Genomic DNA, 19,962 nt, shown 5'->3' on the forward strand with positions numbered 1-19,962 from the left:
TCTATTTGGCGTTGTGTCTTAACTCGGATAGAGCCTGTTTCTCAGCTTAGTGTTTTTCGTATGATCTCGCTGATCATAAGCCTAATATCTTGACAAAATCAGGAGAGACAAGAATGAGAAGTCGACAACGGAAACCATCGAGATAGTAGAAGCGGAAAAGGAGGAAAAAGTAAAGAAGAAGAAGGAGGAAAGAGGAAAGAAAAAGAAAGAGGAAAGACAAATAAGGAGGAAAGAAGGAAAAGGAGAAATTGGAGAAAAGAAGGAAGAAGATTTAGAACAGAAAACCAAAGAGTGAAGAAAGAAACAGGAAGTGTAAAAAAAGAAAACAGCAAACTATTAATAAAGCAGAAGGAAATAGTAAACAATAAAAAGGAAGAAGAATGTGAACAAGTGCAAAGAACGGTGAGAATCGAAAGAAGGAGCCATACAATAACTTTACACTCAAAAGATAATTTCATTAAACCTCAACGAATATATTTCGTAAAATCAGTTTTCGGTAATTGACAGCAATTTGCGTATAATGTACGGTTCATTCGTACCACCATGCTGAAACAGTACAAATGGAGTTGTATCATGTGCGTAATCACGAATCCGACAGACGTCGAACTTGCTCATTTGTAGATTTTAGCTTAAGCTTTGTAGAATGAAACAAAATAGACAAACGTCAGATAAATTTCTTCAGTTGAATTAAGTACAAGACACTGAAGACGACCTTACAGTTGAGGTCGAAACACGTATCTGTCAAACGATATAAATTTAAAGTAACAGTACTTAACTCGATTTTTTTATACTTTTCATTAAGTAAAGTATTAAAACAATAAAAACTAGTAGAAAACAGTTTGTGCTTTTAAATTGTTGATGTTTTAACTTTTCTCCTTTGCCTAGACATCACATGTGGCCGCACAAACCTGCATTGTACGGCTCACTAGGCCAATGCACTATAGGGGGTGTAGCTACCAGCCTCAGAGAGGTACATACTTAATCTGTGTCCGACATGGATGCACCCTATAGCAGTCCGGAGCACGTGTTCAATACATTGGTCAAACCATTTCCCCCTCATCAAAACGAGCCAGTCAGTCAGTCAGTCCGCCAGCCAGCCAGCCAATGTGCACACGCGTTATTAGTCGGAAGACACGATTGCCCAGCCAGGCGCGACCAAGCAACAATTCTAAATCTGAAACATGCAAGAAATCTTCTGCACGATGCTGGACTTTTCTGCACTTAGCCACATATCGCGTAGCTGTTTGGTCATTTACGGTTAGTTAGGCGCCGATTATGATGGTATTGAACATTTTTCAGTGTTTTTTTTTATTTTTTTTCTCCACTCTTCGCTTTTCATCAACATTGCTGGATGGCTAGTAGTGGAAGCGGAAAAGTTTTGAGTAGGCACAGTTCTCTCTTATCAGAAGCAGTGGAAGCAAAAAAGTGTTGTATGTACTTCCATATTGCATTGCCTGATGCAGCGTGGAAAAGCTTTCATGGTGTGGTAGCTGCTTCACAGGAATCGTGTTTCTAGTAGCAAAGTTAGGGTCTGTTGCCTGCCGTAGAAATCGCGTTTGAAAATGTAAACCATAAAGATATCTCAGTTGGACATTTTTAGGACAAACATGTGAAACTGTTTACTCAAACTAGATTGCAACAACATCTTTCTTCATGGCATAGCATCCCAACTGAGCTCACATACAACAAGAAGGTTGCATTCTGCGTTTAAGTCGTTAGTCACCAAAGGTTATATTTTCGGCAATGCAAGCCGCGTAGATATCGATCATGCAGGTTGCCAAGACATTACCATCGTATTTTGATCCCATTTTCCTACAAATGTTCAATAAGATCATTTTCAAATGAAATACGATACCTGCAAATTGTAGAATCTTGGTTAAAATTGAACCATATTTTTGAAATATTAAAAAAAATAAGCAGAAGATGTAATGTATCAGGAAAATAAGCGCGATCCCGAATATTTGCGCTTTTATTCACAATCATTATCTTCTATGAGTAAACTAAGCGAAAATTCTCCATACGTTTAGTACCTGAATCATACTTCTGTGTCTGTGCTTTTGTTTTGATTACTTAATACAGAAAACGTATTTAAGAAGATATCAAAGAAGTGTGTTTCGAATTAACCATATGCAGAAACGATTTGCTCAATCTGAAACGACTTTACCAATAGAGTCAAGAAAATGAGTATAACTACTAGTAACCACTCTGGGAACGAACACGCAAAGGAAACAAAAATAACTCTGCAATTAAAAAGCCCATATGTAGGTGAAAATTTTACCAATATGCAGCAAATTATGTCATTCGTGTGATACACGCATCAGTGACGAAGAGAGTATTTATTTTCTCTTCCAATTTCTGCGCCGGTTTAATTGTTTCAAGCAGATAAATAATGAAGCCAATTGAAGTTCCACCGGTTTTTCGTTGATTGCGATTTGAATTTACTTTTCAAGTAGGTACTTTTCAACTTGTACATGTATTATGCATAGAACCAGCATGTATCAAATCAGATCTTCAGAATGGCTTAAGAGCACCATGTGAATTAATTCCTGGAAGCACTTGTATATAGGTCAAGATTATCGAGCACATCAGGACATGTAGAACAATAGATTTCATTCAACAATACTATTATCGCCAGTTAACACGCCACGCAGCACCCACAAGATCATTTCAATAAATATAACAAATTGACATGCTAGGGCACATTAAAAACAAAACACAATCGTCATCTTTTGGCATGGGCACAAGGCTGGGCGGGCATTTTCCATTTTGGTTGGACGAGTGCATTCATTCCGCGCCAACAACGCTAGGATTGGCCTTCGTAGTGCCGAGAATAATGATGTCCATCTTTTATATTTGTTTCACGAAGAAGAAATATCCAGAAGCAACAAATCATTTAAATGGAGACAAGAACCATCTTTGCTCTAATTGCAATAAAATGCAAAAGCCAAAGTTTTCAAATGGGCTGTTGAACACATTAATATTTCCCATGACAAGCTGTTGTGTGCTATGGTGTTTTAATATGAACATACTTGAGCTGGGTGGAGAAGTTGTGTACTTACAGGGATAGAAAATGTCATTTTGTTGTTTGCCAATTTCAATATCCCTAGTAAGATTCGACGACATCAATAATTTCCCTTAACTAACCTGAACTAACTAGCATTATTAATTATTTATAAAAATCCACTCAAAATTGGAGGAACTGATAAATGTCATGACATTCTTTCCATGACATTCCAACACATTTTCATTTCATCCTGATGGCGTGACAATAAAACGTTCTAATGAATCAATCCATTTGATAACTGGTAAACTGTAGAACGGCGGTGTCACATGAACTACGAATTGTACCAAGTATATAAAAAGATGGATATATTGAAACGAATGAAACACGATATGCAGCGGTGGGCTGGGCGCGTAGGTCGTATGCCGGAGGAATTTCTTAACAAGCCTTTAGGGAAATTCTTATATTATTGTTCAAAAAAAAAAGATTTTTTCCATAAAATTCTGCCGGGATTCCTCCATAAATTTCTCCAAAGATTCCCCCGGGAAATCTACCTGCGACTCCTACAGAAATGCATTCCGTGATTCACCCAGGCATAGGCGCAGCCAGACAGGGACAGGGGGGGGGCGTGATCCCCCCACCCCATCCTTAGCCACTCGATTTTTGTTTTAATTTGAGCCAATTCGATTATCAATAATTCTGAGTTAAAAAAAATATCTCAAGAAATACAATATTCTAATAATTTAGGTTTTTCCATAATTATCCAACTTTCTTTATTCGAAAACCACAAGAAATTTTAACAAGTATTTCTCCACATAAATCTTAGCATAGAATTTTACCAAATAACAAGCTTGGTTGATTGGATAAAATTTGTAATGTTTATTCATGGAATACAAAAACAACATTCATAATTTTAAAGATATGCCGGAACCGGTTCCAGTAGGGAAAAACAAAAACTTCTGTTTTAGGGTTTGTTCCAAGAAATGCTTCAGAAATTCCTCCCACGATTGTTTGAGAAAGTTTTACAGATACATTTGCAAGGATGCATCGACGCATTCTTCCAGGATTTTTTTCCATATCTTCCATCAGTGATTCCATCATGGATTGCTGCAGAGCTTCGTTTAAGAATTTCTCTAGGGATCACTCCTGGAATATTTTTCTAGGTTCCTCCAGTGTTGTTTCGAGGATTCCTCCAGGAATTTCTCCAGGATTCCCAAAAGGAATGTCAACAGAGATCCCTTTAGGTATTTCTACAAGTGTTTCTTCCGAGATTGTTTCAGGGATTTCTTCTACAGAAGCTCAGGTAAAATATTATCTCCTGGGCGCCCATTAAAAACACCACCCCCGGCGAAGACTGGCGCTCGAGCCTAGCTATTTAGCACTGTAGTTGGAGGAAATGCCAATGCAGAACCCGTAGCTTCCGGGAAGGTAAGCCCAGCTCCCTGGGTTAGTGGGTTGGTGTCAGGCCCTGCGAGCCAGCCGTAAAACAGACTAGCACCGGAAAATCAACAAGAGAAGAATGCGAACCGATACCAATGGCGACGACCACAGCGACGAAAAGGGACTTGCGATTGGAAGCTCGGTACGTGGAACTGCAGATCTCTCAACTTCATCGGGAGCACCCGCATACTCGCCGATATACTGAAGGACCGCGGGTTCGGAATCGTAGCGCTGCAGGAGGTGTGTTGGACAGGATCTATGGTGCGAACGTTTAGAGGTAATCATACCATCTACCAGAGTTGCGGCAACACACGTGAGCTGGGAACAGCTTTTATAGTGATGGGCGACATGCAAAGGCGCGTGATCGGTTGGTGGCCGATCGACGAAAGAATGTGCAGGCTGAGGATCAAGGGCCGATTCTTCAACATTAGCATAATAAACATGCGCAGCCCTCACTCCGGAAGCACTGATGATGACAAAGACGCATTTTACGCGCAGCTCGAACGCGAGTACGACCGCTGCCCAAACCACGACGTCAAGATCATCATAGGGGATCTAAACGCTCAGGTAGGCCAGGAGGAGGAATTCAGACCGACGATTGGAAAGTTCAGCGCCCACCAGCTGACGAACGAAAATGGCCTACGCCTCATCGATTTCGCCGCCTCCAAGAACATGGCCATTCGTAGCACCTTCTTCCAGCACAGCCTCCCGTATCGTTACACCTGGAGATCACCACAACAAACGGAATCGCAAATCGACCACGTTCTGATTGATGGACGGCACTTCTCCGACATTATCGACGTCAGGACCTATCGTGGCTCTAATATCGACTCCGATCACTACCTGGTGATGGTTAAACTGCGCCCAAAACTCTCCGTTATTAACAACGTACATTACCGGCGGCCGCCCCGGTACGATCTAGAGCGACTGAAGCAACCGAATGTCGCCACCGCATACGCGCAGAATCTCGAGGCAGCGTTGCCGGACGAGGGTGTGCTCGATGCGGCCCCTCTAGAGGACTGCTGGAGTACAATCAAAGCAGCCATCAACAACGCAACTGAGAGCACTATCGGGTACGTAGAACGGAGTCGACGAAACGATTGGTTCGACGAGGAGTGCCGAGCGGTTCTGGAGGAGAAGGATGCAGCGCGGGCGGTAATGCTGCAGCATGGAACCCGACAGAATGTGGAGCGATACAGACAGAAGCGGAAGCAGCAGACCCGTCTCTTCCGGGAGAAAAAAACGCCGCCTGGAAGAAGCGGAGTGCGAGGAAATGGAACTGCTGTGCCGTTCACAGGAAACACGCAAGTTCTACCAGAAGCTCAACGCATCCCGCAAAGGCTACGTGCCGCAAGCCGAAATCTGCAGGGATAAGGACGGGAGCCTCCTGACGGACAAACGTGAGGTGATCGAAAGGTGGAAGCAGCACTTCGACGAGCACCTGAATGGCGAAGAGAATGTAGGCACGGAGGACCAAGGCAGCGGAGGAAATGACTATGTTGGTGCAGCAGAGGACGGGAACGAACCAACTCCCACGCTGAGGGAAGTTAAGGATGCCATCCACCAGCTCAAAAACAACAAAGCGGCTGGTAAGGACGGTATCGCAGCGGAACTCATCAAGATGGGCCCGGAAAAGTTGGCCACCTGTCTGCACCAGTTAGTAGTCAAGATCTGGGAAACCGAACAGCTACCAGAGGAGTGGAAGGAAGGGATAATCTGTCCCATCCACAAGAAAGGCGACAAGTTTATGTGTGAGAACTTTCGAGCGATCACCATTTTGAATGCCGCCTACAAAGTGCTATCCCAGATCATCTTCCGTCGTCTTTCACCTAAAGTAAATGAGTTCGTGGGAAGTTACCAAGCCGGTTTCATCGACGGCCGGTCGACAACGGACCAGATCTTCACCGTACGGCAAATCCTCCAGAAATGCCGTGAATACCAGGTCCCAACGCATCACCTGTTCATCGACTTCAAAGCGGCATACGACAGTATCGACCGCACAGAGCTATGGAAAATTATGGACGAGAACAGCTTTCCCGGGAAGCTGACTAGACTGATAAGAGCAACGATGGACGGTGTGCAGAACAGCGTAAGGATTTCGGGTGAACTATCCAGTTCATTTGAATCTCGACGGGGACTACGACAAGGTGATGGACTTTCCTGCCTACTATTCAACATCGCCATAGAAGGTGTTATGCGACGAGCCGGGCTCAACAGCCGGGGTACGATCTTCACGAAATCCAGCCAATTTGTATGTTTTGCGGATGACATGGATATTATTGCTAGGACATTTGGAACGGTGGCAGAACAGTACACCCGCCTGAAACGTGAAGCAGCAAAGGTCGGACTGGTGGTGAATGCGGCTAAGACAAAGTACATGCTGGTAGGTGGGACTGAGCGAGACAGGACAAGCCTTGGCAGCAATGTTACGATAGACGGGGATACTTTCGAGGTGGTAGAAGAATTCGTCTACCTCGGTTCCTTGCTAACGGCTGACAATAACGTGAGCCGTGAAATACGAAGGCGCATCATCAGTGGAAGTCGTGCCTATTATGGGCTCCAGAAGAAACTGCGGTCAAAAAAGATTCACCCCCGCACCAAATGTACCATGTACAAGACGTTAATAAGACCGGTGGTTCTCTACGGGCACGAGACGTGGACGATGCTCGAGGAGGACATGCAAGCACTCGGAGTTTTCGAGCGACGGGTGCTAAAGACGATCTTCGGCGGCGTGCAGGAGAACGGTGTGTGGCGGAGAAGGATGAACCACGAGCTCGCTGCACTTTATGGCGAACCCAGCATCCAGAAGGTAGCCAAAGCCGGAAGGATAAGGTGGGCAGAGCATGTTGCAAGAACGCCGGACAACAACCCTGCAAAGTTGGTGTTTGCTAACCATCCGGTTGGTACAAGAAGGCGTGGAGCGCAGAGAGCACGATGGGCGGACCAGGTGGAGCGTGATCTGGCGAGTGTTGGGCGTGACCGACGTTGGAGAGCTGCAGCTGCAAATCGAGTATTATGGCGGCAAATTGTTGATTCAGTATTATCATGAATTTGATGTTAACTAAATAAATGAATGAATGAATTCTACAGAATTTTACTAGAGATGACTCCAATAATTCATTCTGGAATGATTCGAAGTATTTCTGCAGGAATATCTCCCAAGAATCCTTTCAGAAAATTCTACCGGAGATCATCCAAAAGTTAATCCAGGAAAACCTTAAAATTTCTGTACACAATTTTTTGGGAGTCCATCTAAAGATTCCTGTAATTATTCGGCAAGAAATTATTACAGACATAAATTCCTTCAGACTTTTTCTTGGTAGTTCTACAGAAATTCTTTCAGGAATTTGTTAAGAAAGCTTTCCTGGTATTTCCTAAGGAATTCCTCATGGGATTGCTTCCGGGATTCCTTATGTGGTTTATTTAGGAATTACTCCTGGTTTTTATCCAAAATTCACCCGGGATTTTTTTCAGGAACAACTCCAGGGAATGTTTAAAAAAAAATCCTCCAAGGAACACTTTATTCAGGAATTCCTTCTTGATTCTTTCAGGAATTCCTCAAGGAATTGATCTTGTACTTCCTCCAGGAAATGTTCAGGGATTCCCTGAGGTATTCCCTTTGATATTTTTTCTTCAGGAATTTATTCAAGAACTGCTACAGGGATTGCTGCAGAGATTCCTCCAGGAAATCCCCTAAGAATACCTCTAGAAACTGCTATTTAGTATTTCTCCAGCAATTCCTCCAGAAATTTCTCAAGAATTTTTTTCAGAAATTTCTAAAAGGATTTCTCCTAAAATTTCTCTAAGGATTCCTGCAGGGATCCTTTCAGGGATTCCTCCAGCAATTCCCACAGGAACATCTACAGGAATTCCTCCAGGATCTAACACAGGAATTTCTTCAGGAACTTCTCCAGAAATTACACTAGGTTTTTTTCAAGAATTCCTCCAGTAATTTCTCCAAGAATTGATCCACGACATCTATCATAAATTATGTAAGCAATTCCTTCATGAATTCCTCCGAGAAATCCTCTAGGGATTCCTTCAGAAATTCTTCCAGGCATTTCTTCCGGAATACCTCCAGGAATATTTCCAGAGCTTCCTCCAGGCATTTCTCCAGAGATTCCTCCAGGAATTACTTCAGGAGTTCCTCAAGGGATTTTTCCGGAATTTTCCCAGGGATTCCTTCAGGAAATCTTTCGAAGATTCCTCCAGAAAATATTTCAGGAATTCCTGCAAGGATTCTTCCAGGAAATCCTCCTGGTATTTATCACAGGATTTTTTTAGAATTTTCTCCAAAATTCCTCTGGAGATTTCTCCAGGAATTCCTGAACTAACCTAGAGTTTCTTTTAGGAATTCTCCCAGGTATTTCTCCAGGAATTGTTCCAGGGCATCCTTCAGAAATTATATCAGCAATTCCTCTAGGAATTTCTCCGGGAAATCCTCTAGGGATTTCTTCAAAAATTCTTCAGGAATACTTTCATGATTTTTTAAAGTTTCCTCCGGGCATTCATCTTGGGAATTTTCTAGGAATTACTTCACGAATTCCTCCAGGTATTTCTTCAGAGATTTTCCCAGTAATTCCTCCAGAAAATCCTTCGAAGATCCCTCCAAGAAATCCTCCAGGAATTCATCTAAGGATTCCTTCAGGAATTCTCCCAGGGATTACTCCAATAATTTATCCAGGAAATACTCCAGGAATTTATCCAGAAGTTCCTCCACGCATTCCTTCTCTCTAGAGATTTTGCCAGGAATTGCTTCGGGGATTTCTTCAAGAATTCTCTAGGATTTCTCCTAGGAATTTCTCAAGAGTTTTCATCAACAATTTCTCTAGGGATTCCTCCCAGAACTCATCCAGGAGTTTCTTCAGGCATTCTTTCAGAAATTTCTCCAGGGATTTCTACGGGAATTCCACCGGGAACTCTTTCAGGAATTTTGCAGAATTACCTCCAGGCATTCCTGTAGGAATTTCTTCAGGGATTTATCCAGGAATTTTTCCTGGGATTGTTCCAGGGAATTTTTCCAACGATTGCTTCAGGAATTCCTCAAGTGATTTCTTCAGATATTACTTTCAGGTTCTCAACAAAAATTCATTAAGGAGTTGCATCAGAAAATTCAATTGAATTGAAATCCTTCAATCATCTTTTTCAGGAATGTACCCATGAATTTCTCTAGGATTACCTAAAGATTTGTTTTGAATTACTTCAAGAATTTCTAAAGGTATTCCTTCATCGAATTTTATTGGGAGATACATGCAGGAACCAGGAAATTATCCAGAGATTCTTTCAGGAATCCCTCTAGCAGTTTCTTCAGAAGCTAATTCAGAGATTCCATCAGGTATTCTCACAATAAACGAGACAACAAGTCCTCCGGGGATTCTTCCAAGCAACACGCATGTCACAAAACAGTTACGGCAGCCCAGGTTTTGGTTGCGCAGAAATAACTGTGACTTGCTTTAAGGACAGACTTGTTAGAATACCAAAACGGCCGCCACAATGGCCGACTTTGGCACCTACTCACGATTTCGAGGGCACAAATCTCTTCGTAAACAAAGCCAGCGCACCTGATCTTCTTATTTTAAGCTTCTTACAAGTGAGCAAGAACAGAATAATAAAATGCACTGTTGTGTGAAGCTTGCTTCATGAGATTTGTGCGTTTGAATTTCTGATGCGCTGTTGAAGCGGGATTTCAAGACGTTTGTCCTTAACCCTCATATGATGTTAGTGGGCGAAAACGACGTCAAAGGGGGCGAAAATTTAAAAATTTGAAATTGGTGGGCGAAAAATACATCAAGGGGGCGATTTTTCACAAATCATTTTATTTAGATCTTGGAAACGAATGCCAGCTTATTTGGTAAAATGTCTTTAATAAAATATAATAATAATAATAATAATAATTTTATTTTGAGTGATTTTGGTTATTTTTTGAGAGTTTTACTTTTTTTTTTGTCAAGACGGGTGTTTTGTTAATAGAATTGTCTAAAACTTGGTCGAATAATTTGGCACGAGTGGGAAAAATTTTATGTCAATTTGGGATTCAATAGGCTTAATATATCACCCCATGACGAATAGAACACAGTTACCAAAAAATACAATAAGTTTCCCTTCACGGGGTTTTATTTATTTTCAGATATATTCATTTTAAAAACAAAATCTCAACTCAAGTGCAACCATTTCGGAGAAATATTGATTATTTGATCATGTGCTTTTTCTAAGTCATCAGCCATTAAGTGAAAGCTCCTCAGTTCTTTTCTGAAATAACATTTTTTAACACAGCAATGCATTCTTTAGTTGTGAATAATTTGAAAAGATCACAGTTTAACATTGCGAATTATAAAAAAAAACCTCTGATTTGAAATAATAAATCTACTTAATGTACTTAATACTCGAATACATATTTAAAATTTTAACATTTATGTAAAAGGTAAACATTTTACACTTTTTGACATCTGTTATTTAAAAAACGAAGTAACTAAAGAAAATATACTTGTTGATGATTACATGTTTGCAACAATATGATTTCATACATTCCTCATGTTTCAAGAAATACGAAACTTATCTGTCCTTGATTCGTCTCAGGTGTGAATTCAAAACGCTTTTTAATGCTTTTATATATTTCAATATATAGGAAAGCTCTGAAAGTATTTTGAATTTACCAGAGTTTTTCACGCTTCCTGTATTTTCGGATTTTCTGAGAGAATTTTGAATAAAATTTGGGATTTAAACATTTTATTTCATTTTATTCTTTCCTATTTTTGATTTTACAAATATGTATCTCGTAATTCAAAGATGACATTACGCCTGCATATTTAGTAAAATTGCTGAAATTTGTCAAACTACTTGGAAGGTTTTTGTTTACTTTATTTATATTTATTACGGAATGATCTAATTTTCGGTTAAGTTTCAATCTTCGTCAAACTTTTGAAATATCTGCGAGAAAACCAAGACGTCTTTCAAAGCTGAATCCTTAAACCCTACTTTTAATCTTCCTTCTTCGATATTTGAAAATAAGTGCATTTAGAAGTCACATGTCCTTAAAATTCTCCAAAAATATGATTTACGATTTTATATTATAAACTAGCTGTCCCGGCAAATGTCGTACTGCCTGCCTACTATGTTTTTTGACATGCAGCTCAAATGCAGGCAAATTTCCCGATAAATGGAATTCCAAATTTTCCCGATTTTGTTACTTTCCCGTTAGATTTTACCATTTATTTTTTCGCACGAACACGTCGGAACCCTGCACGAATGCAACACTGAATGAATGGTGTCGATCCGTTGGCCCGTTCCCGAGCCTATTCGTGACATACAAACATCATTCCATTTTTATTTATATAGATATGTATAGATTTAAACTGGAAGTTGAATGAAAATATAATAAAATTTGTTGGTGCGTCAAAACATTTTCAAAAAATAAAAAAAAATGCAGTGAAAATAAGTTGTTCCAGTAACCTACAAAATAGGCAGAATTTGTAGATTTTAATGCAATTCCAAAATTACGAATCTCATTTCAAAGAATGCAAACTTAGGGGGGCGAAAATATCTTTCAATAGTTTCAAGATGGCGATTGCTCCGACAAGTTTGGGGACCATTGATCTAGGTGCACCACGATAGCGTCGTGCACGCTCAGCGAGCCTGTCTGGATCATATTGACCCCAACATCCTACTAGGGTTAAACATATAAGTACTTTTATGCTAAAAGTGTTTTCAGGCATTTCTCCAGGGAATCCTTCAGGAATTCACCTAGGAAAGACTCATTCCGAATTCTTCCAGGGATCCCTCCCGGAATTTCTTTGGGAAATGCATCAGAAATCCCTCTAAGAATTCCCATTAAAATTCTTCCGGATATTTCGTTTTGAATTAATTCTAGGATTTTTCCAAAAATTCCATTATTTGAGAGTTTTCCGGATATACCTGCCGAAAATTCGTCAAGTATTTCACCAGGCATTCCCTTCAGGAATTCTCACAGGGTATCTCGAGGTTCTCATTCAGTGGTAGTTTCAGGGCTTTTACGAGAATACCTTCAAAAATTCTTCCAAGAATTCTTCGAGGAATACGTCAATTGACATTGTTCGAGGAATACGCCAATTTGACATTTCTATGCTAGTAAGCACGGTTGCAAAAAATCCGACGCATCCAACGAACGTGAGTTTTTGTTTTTTTCTTTTCACCACACCGCTTCTGACGTTGAAGCCCCTGTCATTCACGGACGCAAGTAAAAAGAGAATAAAAATTCTCTCGTCCCTCACATTGGGGAGACGGCGAGGTTCAAAAGCAAAATTTTTCCTGTGACCGGCACTCAAACGAAAAAAATCACCACGCGTGCTTATGGGCTAGTCACATTCATACGGCCGGTGTTGACATGAAGCATCTATCAGCGCAGAACGTGTGTTGATGTTGGTGCAGTCACAACAAAGTAGATGAGTTTTTCTGTGTGAACTTTCAAGTATCTCACAGCGGAGCTGAAAATCAATGCCAACAGCATTCAGTTCAGCGCTATTTCATTCAATTGAGTGAGATTTTTTCAACCCTGCTAGTAAACATAGACAAACTGGATGATTAATTGCAGAAAGAACTACAGTCAGTCATGATATCAAGATATTATGCAGACTTTTTCAAAAAATCTTTGAACGGGTTTCCATTACGCTCTACTGGAAAAAAAGTTAAAGGAAATCATGATGGAAATTCTGGGTTAGTCCTCAAAAGAGTTCATAATTTCCTAACGAGTTCAGCTATTATTCCTTAAGAATGTTTCAAAGATAAGAATGAAAAAAAAATCGGAGATGAACTAATGCACAAATAAATAAAAATCTAAAATCTTCTAGAATTCGTCTATCGCTACCAGCATCACGTTGATTTTTGTAGAACAGGCGAGCGTTTTTCAACGTATTGTACAAAATACATTTAAGGGTTAAATAATGCTTTTAGAATATAATGTTAACATATTCAATTTCATAGTTTTGTGTTTAGTTATAAAAGCTAGTAGGTATAAATTTGCTAAAGGTGCTTGTCCCTAATCCTCCCCCTGACCGAAAAGCTGGCTACGCCCTTGCTGACCCAGGAAGTCCTTTTAGAATTCCTTGAGAAATTTCTGATGCTTCCTTCAGGAAGTCCTGCTGGGATTCCTATAATAATTTATCCTGTGTTTATTCCAGGTATTTTTCCAGGATTCGTCCAGGAATTCCTCTTTGGATTCCTTCAAAACATGCACCTGGTATTCCTCCAGATACTTCTAATGTAATTTCTAAGAAGTTTTTAATGAGTCCGGCAGACCGTGAAAGGTTTCAGGCCATTCGGCCGAATGGTCAGTAGGCCGAATTGTCATTGGAACTTATTTTTGCCGTTACGTCCCAACTGGGATAAAACCTGCTTCTTAGGTCAGCAGTGTTTTATGAGCACTTCCACAGTTATTAACTGAGAACTTCCGCTGCCAATGACCATGTTGCATGTGACGTGTGGCTGGCACGAAGATACATTATAGCCAAGGAAGTCAAGGAAATTTCCTTTACGAAAAATTCCCGGACCGACCGGGAATTGAACCCGTCACCCTCAGCATGAATTTTTCCTTCTTTTGAACATAGGTCGTTCCTTTTAGTAGCACTGCCAAAATAGTTTTTGGTGCTGAAACTGCTGATCTCTCTCTCTTCTTGGCGTAACGTCCTCGCTGGGACAAAGCCTGCTTCTCAGCTTAGTGTTCTATGAGCACTTCCACAGTTATTAACTGAGAGCTTCCTCTGCCAATGACCATTTTGCATGTGTATATCGTGTGGCAGGCACGAAGATACTCTATGCCCAAGGAAGTCAAGGAAATTTCCTTTACGAAAAGATCCTGGACCGACCGGGAATCGAACCCGTCACCCTCAGCATGGTCATGCTGAATACCCGTGCGTTTACCGCCTCGGCTATATGGGCCCTGCTGATATTTAAACCATAAATTATTCCTCCTTTTAAACATCGGCTATTCTTTCTAGTTTCATTGTTAAAATGCTTTTTGGCAATAATTGTTGAAAAAGGTAAAACAACAGATCCGTTTCTAGTTTCATAACTGCTGGATTGCAATTCATCCTGATGATCATTCGGCCAAGTGACCACTCCCAGACAACCAGTAATCGTATAAGATGTTGCATAAGATGATAAAGTGGAGGCCATATGCGTGCATGCCTCTAATTGGGCGCATGTAAAATGTACGCATATCGCCTCCACTTTATCATCTTATGCAACATCTTATACGATCTCTGGTTGACTGGGACTCGGCCTAATGACCTTCGGCCTATTGGCCTTCGGACTAATGGCCTTCGCCCTGATGGCCTTCGCCCTGATGGCCTTCGCCCTGATGGCCTTCGCCCTGGTGGCCTTCGGCCTAATGACGCTGCATCGTTAACGATAATCCACGGGTTCCCAATCGGTGGTCCGCGGCCCCCTGGAGGGCCGTGAAACCAGCCCAGGGGGGCCGCGATGTTACCAAAAAAATGTTAAAATTTTATTCTATTCTGTGCAAGTTATACAAATGTCTAATTTTGAATACCGCTACCCCCAAAAACCACAATTTGAGGAACAAATTTTCAGTATAAAACGACTGCGCCGCTATTTTTCAGCTATGACTCAGATTGAATGTACATGACATCATTATTTACGAAATGTGAGAGTCGAATAAAAAAAAGGTATGACTGATCGTCGAAAATCCCTCCCACAGTAAATTTCTGGCTACGTCACTGTACCCAAAAAACTCGGATTCGTTAATTTAATTCATATTTTTTTTCTAAAAATTTTCATTTGGGACCCAGATGTTTTGACAATTTTCAAAGCGGATCGCCACCTCAAAAAGGTTGGGAACCCCTGCGATAAATAGTTTGTCATTGATGTCAAAGCCATTATCGAATATTCGAAAGAAGTTTTCTCATTTAAAACGGAGCTATTTTGTCGTGTTAGCTTGTAGTTTCTCTCAAGTAGAGTCATCATTTTACGCATCTCTCCGCTTGTTTACTACAGCTGGACTTGCCTTTCATTCCATTTTTACCGTCTAATTGCCCCACACTCCCGCTTTTGTGCGGTATTATTGACCGTGTAATTAATTAATTAATCAGTACAATATATGATTTTTTTTATTGTATTCACTTGCCACTCGCGTCTTGGGGTCTTAGTTGAGCACCTACTTTTCCGAACTGCCCGTGACCATTGGACACCTGAGAGTGTGCAGGCGCGACGGCGGCGGCAGCGCAAGCGAAAGGCGTTCACCATCGCCCTAATAATTTGCTCCCCCTCGTGTACGTGTTCGCTGTAAACGTAGAGCTGGCTAACTAGCTCTAGGGTGCCATACGAATAATCAAGCCTCGGGAGACTATATTAAGAAGCACGGAAACGTGTTTAAACGGAGGAGACCCGACCATCATCGCTCATATACACCTGCGGAATGGACGGTCCGTTACGCTCGGTGAGTACCCATATCAACACCAGTTTCTGAATTTCGTTAAATTTCTTTCTGTGCTTGTTTGCACAGCACCTGGGCTTCCCGAAAGCTAGACATCTTTGGTCAATGTGTTTTGACGGTTTTCGTAAAGTGAAAAATAAGCAACTACAGATCTGGTCATATTTGAGAGCCAGTATCAAACGGTAAATTTCACTTTTTATTCAAATTTAGTTGATATTATTTTGTATAGGGCTAACAATTTAATATAGGCATTTGTTCAAGACAACTATGCCCAGAGGCTTTTCTTCACGTTAAATTTTATCATGCAAGAGTCAATAAGAAAAATTGAAGCAATATAAATACATAATATAAAAAAAATCACAAACATTTTATTCCTTCAATGTAGGATAATGTATGGCATTTGGCTCTTGGAGATCTGTAGACCAAATGTGTGCCGTTTGAATACTGGACACATGTGCAAAACTGTTCGTTAGAAGTTTACAAGCCGGTTCCATCGACGTCAGGTCAAAAACAAACCAAGTCTTCACCGTACGATAAATCCTCCAGAACTGCCGCAAATAGGTCCTAAAATAGCAGCAGCAGCAGGTAATTCACACCTTGATTTCCTTGGGCATAGAGTATCTTCGGTCATTGGCAGAGGAAGCTCTCAGTTAATGACAATAAAAATGCTCATAGAACACTAGACTGTGAAGCTGGCTTTGGCCCAGTGAGAATGTTACGCTGTCAAGAGGGAAGAGGAGGATTAGGTCCTAACGACCTAAGACGACAGTACGGTAGTATCTCACGCACAGAGCTATGGAAAATCATGGACTCAAACGACCTTACCAGGAAGCAAACCATCTGATTCAAGCAAGAAAATGGAGTGTGCGTGGTGACGAAGGATGCATCACGAGACCGCTGCACTTCACAGCGAGCCCCACATTCTGAAAGCGGCTAAAGTTGGAGGGATGCGGTGGGCAGAGCCTGGGCGGACCGGGTGGAGGATGATGTGATCGGGAATCTGCAGTTGCAAACCGAGTTTTATAGCGGCTAATTGTTAACATTCTGATTTCTGCAAGATTAAGGAGATTCGGCTCAAGTAGGAAGTCTGCTGAAAAACTTCAATTATCTGAAAAGCGAAAGTAGAGCAAATATATTAACAATAAACTCAACGGCAACAGACCCGGCAACGAATTTATCGAATTTTGGAAAGTGAGATCATTGAATGAAGTTGCATGTGTTGAGCTCCTGGCTTGAAACTGCATAACTTCGGCGTGAATGTGGCAGCTAAACAGGCACGGTAAAGACTGACACAGCGAATCGAACCTCTTGTAAGGTCCCTCAGGTCCCTGCCATGCAACTCCGATCCATATACTTCCTAGTTAGAACCGGTCGAAATACGAGCAACCTTAGGGAAGATCGGGTAACCAACCAACTTTGTTCGTATGCTGATGGGGGGAGGGGGTTTGTTTCAACAAATTTACTGAGTCTTTCCGGACAGTAAATCTGGGGGTTCAAAGCCCTTCAAACGGGCCGAATAAATAATACCGTTCGACAAAAAAAAAAAAAAACTTTTGCCGTGATCAGAGACCCCAAAGCGCATGGAAAATGTAGAAAAATGCCATTTTCAAATCTGTTGGAGCACCCCTAGAAACTTTTTGAGATGAGTTTGAATTTGATTCATTTTGAGCTTTAGAAATCATCATAAACACTTTTGAAATACAATATCTTTGGAATGCAATTTTGTGCACCGCTGAAATTTTCACAGATCTGAAAAGTAAGTTTGATAAATAACTAGTCAAAATTTCAGCCTATTACGACATTCCATTTCATTGATGCGTATCCGGGAAGAATCAAATATGACTTATATAATACAAATCCTTGAAGTTTTCTCTTAATTCAATCACAAAAAGCAAGCCCCTATCCTTATCTAATCATAACAAAATAACTATTTTACTTTGATTTGACTTCGAAATGCTACACTTATAATCTAAATAATTGAATTCAAATTACTAACGTGGTAAGCCTGTATAAAAATAAAAAGAAAATCTAATACATTTATATTTTGCGATCAGTACAAAAAAAATCGTTTCCAGCGTGTTCGTGGGTTGTCTACATATATTCACTTAATGTTTCGAAGAACCTCCTAGCCATACGAAGGTGGTAAAATTGATAACTTTATTGAATAAAACAAACCTATTTCAATACAATGAATTGAAGCTGGCATTGCGCAGAAAACATGGTTTAAGTTCACGACTGTTCAAAACAGTACAACCCCAAAAAAAAAAAAAATGCAAGCCAAAAATTAGAACATTCTCCATTTACTATTAGTAATCGCACAAGCACTGTTGTTTTCATCACATTTTAGTTACTTTCACAATACATAATGTATATGTTGGGGCCAGGGCCGGATTTACAAATGTGGGGGCCCGGGGCCACAGTGTTGCGGGGGCCTTTAATATAGAGGATATATTTTTGCCGATATACCGTGCGAGCACCATATTATAGACAGCTCCATATTCTGAACAGTCGGCTAACGCAAAATAGATTTTCCTTTTATGAAACATACATTGAATCAAGAGTTGAGGTGTTAATTTTATTAAGCCCCTCTATTATCCAATCGTTACAAAAACATATCGTTTTTGAATGAACTGTGAACGTAGAGAATGTGTTTGTATAGAGTAAGTAACACTATGTGTTCAGAATTAGGACCATGGCTTCTTATGGTGTCCATAATTAGGAACACGTCGTCCACAAACAAAAATATGTCTAGATCAGAGGCTGGAAGTTATTATGAGATTTAATTTAAGGACTGTTCAATTTATAAAACGGACAACTTTACAAGGCTATAAAAAGAAGACGCGTAGTTCAAATTTAACCACCCTTGATTCGTTGTTTAGTGCATCATCTTTCATTATAGTAATAATTTTTAAATCGAATAAAAATAGTTTTATTTTAAAGAAAATCGGTCAGGTGTTAAATAAGGCAAATTTTTCGATTTCTGAAAATTGAAAATATATATAAAATTACAGTTCACAAATGGTTTATCATTTTTAATACCAGAAAAGTATATGCCATGCTACAGCAGCATGAGTAATAAACATTCTGGCAAAATTTAAACTCAATTGGAAAATTAAGTGTTGAGATATTAAAGTCTAAAGTGAGATTCGGTTTTTTGAATAAAATTCAATTGTAAAGCAAAAAGGGCATGAAAAAAGTTAAATAATCAATTTTTTTATGCATTCAGTCGAAAGTGAAAATAATGTGGTTTGAAATGCAGAAAACTGCTTCTTAATAGCATTGCTGGTTCGGTTACTGTGCGCCATTACAGACACAGTAATTAATACAGTTTCGTTATTTGAAGGTTCTTCCAAATAACAATGCAATCAAAAGCAAATTTTGCAAAACAATAATGTTGCAAATAAAAACTTTGCTTCCGATTATTATTAAATAAGGTGTACAATAATATAGGACTTACTTTGTTGCTAATAAATAATAACAAGATTCGCTAGAGTCGAATATCTGCATCAATGGAACAAAAAGTATGAATTTTTTAATATGACCATCTTCATGAAAATGTTAAGCGGTAAACCCGGACAAACTTTTAGCCAATTTCGCCACAAGTTTCTTCTAAAATTTTCTCAAGAAATCTATTGCATTTATCAGGAGTTCTCTATGGATCCAGCCTTATTTCAGTAAGCAAATTTCCTAATTAAAAAAAAAAACTGAAACTCTTTAAAATAACCATCCTTACATATATGCTAGATTTCATCTAAAAAATGTTTCAACAGTTTGAGTATTCTCCGATTTGAGTAAATCGTCAGGTGCCTAAGTGAAATCAAACTGAAGAATTCTAAAAATACTTCTAAATTTCTAAATAAAATCCTTTAAGGCAAAACTGGAAGCATTTCCTCATTTTTTGGCTTTTGATTTTTGATTAAATAACGAAGCAATATTTTCAAAATCGGTTTTCGTACACATGAGTATGGATCAGGGTATTTTCTGATTTTTTTTTTTAGGTGGCAAATATTTTCCATTTTTGCAGAAACCATTTTTTTGTCAAATTTTGTTCAAAAATGGTTTCTGCAAAAACGAAAAACATTTTCCACCACAAAAA

At 39.9% G+C, this 19,962-nt stretch overlaps 1 protein-coding gene across 5 annotated transcripts in view; it reads right to left on the minus strand.

Annotated features, from left to right (window-relative positions):
• Positions 1-19,962, minus strand: part of LOC109423500 (cytoplasmic polyadenylation element-binding protein 1) — a 124,769-nt gene that overhangs the window by 42,184 nt on the left and 62,623 nt on the right. The window lies entirely within an intron of this gene.

The sequence above is a fragment of the Aedes albopictus genome, chromosome 1 (genome assembly GCF_035046485.1).
Source record: "Aedes albopictus strain Foshan chromosome 1, AalbF5, whole genome shotgun sequence".
NCBI classification, from domain to species: domain Eukaryota; kingdom Metazoa; phylum Arthropoda; class Insecta; order Diptera; family Culicidae; genus Aedes; species Aedes albopictus.